This window comes from Elephantulus edwardii, unplaced genomic scaffold (genome assembly GCF_000299155.1).
Source record: "Elephantulus edwardii isolate Elephantulus edwardi_28Jun2011 unplaced genomic scaffold, EleEdw1.0 scaffold00019, whole genome shotgun sequence".
Taxonomy (NCBI): domain Eukaryota; kingdom Metazoa; phylum Chordata; class Mammalia; order Macroscelidea; family Macroscelididae; genus Elephantulus; species Elephantulus edwardii.
In genome coordinates, this window is record NW_006399769.1 from 16,246,039 (window position 1) to 16,252,119 (window position 6,081).

General features: G+C 40.4%; 1 pseudogene; it reads right to left on the reverse strand.

Moving 5' to 3' along the window:
- Positions 1–3,929: 3,929 nt before the first annotated feature.
- Positions 3,930–5,642, reverse strand: LOC102865867 (annotated as a pseudogene).
- Between the last annotated feature and the right edge of the window lie 439 nt (positions 5,643–6,081).

The window sequence follows — 6,081 nt, forward strand, 5'->3', positions numbered from 1 at the left end:
GCAACAATGAATGAGTGGAAGCCCAAAATCTCTGTAAATGTTTATGAAAATTAATAAAATATAATTATAGAAAAAAAAAGAATACAGCTTTCAATATGGAATGGATCTCATTGTCAATAAAACATTCTTAGCACTGGTCTGATAGGCAACATCATGGTAGATGGATAAGAGATTGAAACTGTCAAAAACGTCATCTTACTTGGATCCACAATTAACACTCTTAATACCAGCAGTTAGGAAATAAGGAGATATATTGCACTGGTCTGTAGTTAGAGACTTCTCCAAATTATTGAGGAATAGTGATGCAGTTGGAGGAGTAAGGTGCGTTTGATTCAGGCCATGGTCTTTCCAACCACTTGCTATGCATCTGAGAGTAGGACAATGAGTAAAGATGACAGAAGAATTGACACCTTTGAGCTGTGATGTTGGAGATAAGTACTGAACACCCCAATTGCCTGCCAAAAGAACAAACAAATTTGTCTAGGAGAAGTTGCATCCAGAATGCTCTTTGGAGGCAAAGATGATGAAGCCATGCCTCACAAACTTTGGGCATGTTGCTAGAAGGGGCCATTCCTTGGAGAAACACATCATGCTTGGAAAGGTGGAATGTCAGCAAAGGAGAGGAAGGCCCTAGACCAGGTGGGCTGACATGGTGACTGCTGCAATGGGCTCTTGTGTGCCAGGGAATCGTGCAGGATAGAATAGGATTTAAATCTGTTTTTCATAGGATCGTACTTGACTCAATGGCACCTAAAACCGACAACAACCACCTGTGGTATTTTTGTTACAGCAGTACTAGCTGACTGGTAGCTCTGGTAGTGTAGTCCATTAAAGGCTACACCTGCCTGGAGATTTGAATCCACCAGGCACTCCTCAGGAGAAAGATGGGCAATCTCTTCCCATGTGATCTACTGCCTCAGAAATTCACTAGAGGCTCTATAGCAGGAAGTCAGTCAGATGACTGATGAGAATGAGCCTCACTAGGTCAAGTCAACCCTTGGGCCAGTAGGGGCCAGAACCAAGGCCACTGGGTAGTAGCTTCACCAAGATACTGTCATTCACAGATTCTTTTGCTCTAATCCCATACAAATTTCTTCAGGTGGTAGCTTGACCTTATTGTTCCCTTTTAATCTGAGTCCGTTGAATAACCTCCCAGTGGAAGGAAGAGAAGGCCTTTTTTGTTGTTGTTCCTTTCTTGTTTGTTGCCCCTCCTCCCCGCCAGGCACAGATTTAAGGCCTGCTGTTAAGGCAGTGGCCTTCTACCATGAGGAGACATATAGGAAGGGAAAACCTGATGGAGCAAAAAGAATAAAAGGATTCCAGAGCCACCTAAGCTCCAGACTACCTACTTCCCGATGTTCTTTGTTTGGGACACATAAACTCCTATCTGTGTAAGCAACTGTTTTTGTGCTTCTGCTCCAACAAATTTTTTTGCTAAATTATCGCAGGGAGCCCTGGTGACCTGGTGGTAAGGAGCAGTACTAACAGCCCTGAGGAACAAAGTGCGAATCCACCAGCAGTTCTACTAGATAAGGATGTACAATCTCTTCCCATACAATATACTGCCTCTGAAAACTCACTGGAAGGTCTGCTAAAATGCTCAGGATAGATAGTCTCTCTCTCTCTCTCTCTCTCTCTCTCTCTCTCTCGGTATCCTCAGTGCTTTGGTCAGTTTCTGCACATATTAAACATTCAGTACATATTAGTTAAAGTGATTAGCAAGTGTGATAGTCATTGGAAAATGCTGGGACATTTTATACACCAAACTTAGAGTTACTTTTCCCACAAATGACCAAGATAAATAGGAACAGAAAAAAAATCAAGTGAACAGACTCTAGTTTAGGTTTTTTTCTGTTTCCTTGCTGTTGAGTTGGAACCAACTCCTAGCTGGCCCCACACTGAGTTTCCAAGGGTATATGCCGTACGGGAGAAGACTGCTTATCTTTCTCAGCCCTCAGAAAGGTCAGCATTGTGACTTTCTACAGACTATGCAATCAGACTTCACTATGTTTTAGCTTAGCAAACCTTTTTCTAAAAACAATTTAAATGCTCTGCATTAAATAATAATTATTCTAAGTAGTAGTTGTATGGAGTTCTGGTGGCTTGTGGCAAAAAGCTGTGCTGCAATCCCAGAGGCCAGATGCTCTGCAGGAGAAAGAGAAGAAATCTCCTCCCATGCTATTAACTGCCTCTGGAAAACCCCCAGAAGGTCAGCTATGGGTCGATACTGACTCTGCAGTAAACAGTAACAGCAGTAGTTGTTGTTCTGTACTGTTGAGTCAAAACCAACGCATAGCTGACCCTCCAGCATGTTTTCAGAGGTCGCAAATCACCGGGGAGGAAATTGCTCGTCTTTCTCCCATGGAATAGGTGGTGGATTTGAATTACGCAATTTTGTATTGACAGCACAATTCTTAACTACAATTAACACAGCAAATCCAATAGATAGGCAATATTACTATTTGTATTTCACAGCGGAAGAAGCTGAGGCCGGAGACCTAAGATCATGCAGCCAGTTAACTAGGATTTATCTAGAATATAAATTCAGATAGTCAATCCTGAGCCTAGCTTTTCAACTGCTATAGCATATTAATGAAATAATCAAGGAACAACTCAAATGCAGTTTACTCCAAAGTCTATTTCTAATTTATAGAAGAAATGTTCTTGAAAGCAAGCTTTTCTAAATCTGCAATGCTCCTCATAATGTTTCAGCAGGTTATTTGGACACACCAAAGCACTTTAGTTAGCAAGCCAAGCTTTCCAGACAACTTCCACTTCAGGGGATCACTCACTGACTGTGAGGAGTATATTCACTCAACCAGACTTAATGTTCCAGAAATTAGGAACGGATTTTTTTTGTAATTTTATTATTTTTTGTGCATGTACCGTCAAATCAGATCTGACTGGTACAGGAGGAGATTGCCCCTCCTTCTCCGGCAGAGCATCTGGTGGATTTGAACCCCGTACCTCTGGGATTGCAGTGCAGCTTCTTGCCACTAGGCCACCAGAGCCCCCCAGGAACAGATTTTTTATACCCAAGGCAGGTAAGACAAAACCAAGCTCCAAGTTTACAGCTCCTATTTGCTTTGAGACTAGCCCACTAACAACAGAAACAGAACAGACGTAAACAGTTTTATTATACTGAAGAGCTGGCCTTAATAGGAATGACACGCTATCTTGGTTATTTCCCCCCTTTTCTTTTATCCATGTACATCTATCATCTTGATCTCCCACCAATTTTCCTCACAAGGCTTATGTATGTGTTTTTGTAGGGGTGGTCCTTCTTTCTCCTGTAGCAAGTTACAGTAAAAACCCATTTTAGAGCTTCCTTATGAAAAGGTTCTGCTTTGATTTTTAGGAAACTAGTTTGCTGAACACACACAGGGAAAATGCTTTTTGGTATAAAAGATCAATGAAAGTTATTATGTAAGAGGGAAATCTATCCAAAGCTTATGCCATTTAGTGCATTATTGGGTATTGTTTTCAAATGTCACTAAGACACTTGAAGTCATTTTCTAAAAACCTGTACAATGACATTACTAACATAAGCTACTTTTCCTGTATTATTTTGGTGTTTATACATTGTTTGGTGAGTTGTTAAAAAATATATTTTAAGTGTTTTAATATGTTATGGATCATTAATTGAGAAATTCATAACATATCCAAAAGTCTATTTTATCATATACTCTATTTACCTTTTCTTTTTCAAGAATATTCACCACTCCATTTGTCTAAGACACTGCACTTTATAGTTAGAAACAAGAAAGGGGGCAAGCAGTGGACAGTTCCTTTCTCCCTTCTTACGGTCAGAGTTTTAGCAGCTACTACTTCTTGGATTTCTTCCACAAAGGATTTTTTTTTCTGCTTCTCTCCCTTGCTTATTGTGGATATTTCACTCACACTATGCAAAGCCACACTTCATGTTTAAATTATTGTTCTTTGAATATTTGTTCCAGGGCAACATGAGCCCTAAACTGCAATCGAGCTTCCATAGCATAGTCTTTGTAGTTTTTTATCTTTTGCAGGTTTTTTGTTGCACTTGCATAATCTCCTTTCACGTAGTATAGAATGCCCAGTTCATAATAAGAATATGGCACCAAGTAGTGATCATATTTTATCAACTTCTCCTTTTGAATGACACGATTAAAGCACTGCTCAGCCCTCAAGTATTTGCCCAAGTGTTTCAGGCACAGACCTTTCAGTAAATTCAGCAAACTTAAATCATCCATGCTGTACTCTTTACTTGTGTTTTTCTTTACAGCCTCTTCTCCTTTGTCAATTATTGTTAGCCACCTTGAAATCAGGTCTAGTCTTTTGCTCATGACTCGGAAGCCACTCCAGGCATAAAGGAATTCCAGCATAGGCTGGGCGGCAAACCAACCGGAACTAGTAGCGTAATGCGTTGCCTTCTCAGCAACAAACTTCTCTGTCGGCACAGAAGTTCCCAAAACTTTCATTCTCAGAGTGTCAACTTTCAAGAGCATTGCTTTTACGTCCTCATTTACTGAATCAGAAGAAAATAACACTAGTAGGATGGCCCTAGTGTACATATACATTGCCTTTGACCACTTGCTGTGTTGAAAGAGTAGGCTGGCATAGTGGTAAGCCTCCCGCCACTCTTGCAGGAATATATGGCACCACATGAGTTCCCAGAAACAGAGGTGATGAATCTGCTTCCAGTCGTTTTGAATAAAAATGCACCTCTGTAACTTCAACTGTGCATGTTCAAAATGTCCTGTCAGCATTTCGTAGCGTGCATGGAAAAATAGAAGTATGACACAATTTGGAAATTTATAAAGATAACTTTGGAAAAGGCCCTCTGCAGCAGAAATGGAGCCCTTCTCAACACCAAAAGCCACATGAATGTAATTGTAATAGAAGAGCAGTGTAAAAACACTTAATATACTATTTATATGGTTTTCAGAGGCACTCTGGTGAAGCAGAGCCAAGCCTGTCTCTCTGTCACCAGAATACCCAGCAACATTGAGTAGCTTAAGGATCCTTGGTGGAACAAGTGATAACATCAAATTGAATGCACCTAGTCCAAATTTTATTCCTCCAACCAGGTGCTTGTAGGCTTTGCTTTGGTGGTAAGGCTCTTGTACTAGTATTTGCCGACAGTCGTTGTATATTTGGTAACTCAGTCCAATATTAATCCAGCTTTTGAGAAAACCGAGCATAGAGTTATCCTGTATAATTGTCACTGCAGATTTCAAGATCAAACACTCAGCATAGCAGACTTCTGCATGCAATTCCTCTTCACTGATAGCTTTTATTCCCTGTTTAGATACTACATGAGTTAAAGATGTTACCCTAGATTTTCTTCGGAATTTGTTACAAGTTTTCAAAGCATTCTTTGCAACTGTAATTCCGACCTGTGTATCATGGGGCTCAACAGTCAAAGTGGCCTTGACAACCATAAGGATATCATAAATCAAAGCATGGTATATGCTGTTATGGGACCACGGATGGATGAGATTTATGGCATCTGAGAATCTGTTATTTAGAAATAGGTACAACCCAGTTGTACACTCTTCCAGGGAAGATAGTAAATTCATCGTTGTTGCCACAGGGATAACTTCATAGGCATCTTCAAATATGTCCTCCTTACTGTCTCTATCTTCACTCGCAGTGTATGACATATTTTCTTCAGGTGGGAGATGCCTGGAGTGGAGTGGCGTGGTTGAAGAACAGCTCCTGCTCTCCGGGCAGGGTCACTTCTTCCACACGAAGCTCAGCCTAAGGTGGTGCCTTTAGAATAGAAGCAAGCAAATAAACTACCACTGTGAAGTTCCACATTAGGATCTCTTCATCTATGTCAGGCTAGGGAAAAAAGGGGAAAAAATTATTTGCCCAGAAGCCATACTACTGAAAACTTCAAATCAAGTAGACTATACACAAGTAAACCTCTTGTAAATAGTGAGTTCTTTTGTAACCGTTCTGCCAATTTATCATTTTCATAATGTGATACTTACTGTGATAGGTGCAAATTTTTTCTCTAGGGGACAAGAATCTAGCTAGAATCTGGCTATGTGTTTGCATAGTTTGTTTATTAAGACCAAGGAAAGAGTAAATTGTCCA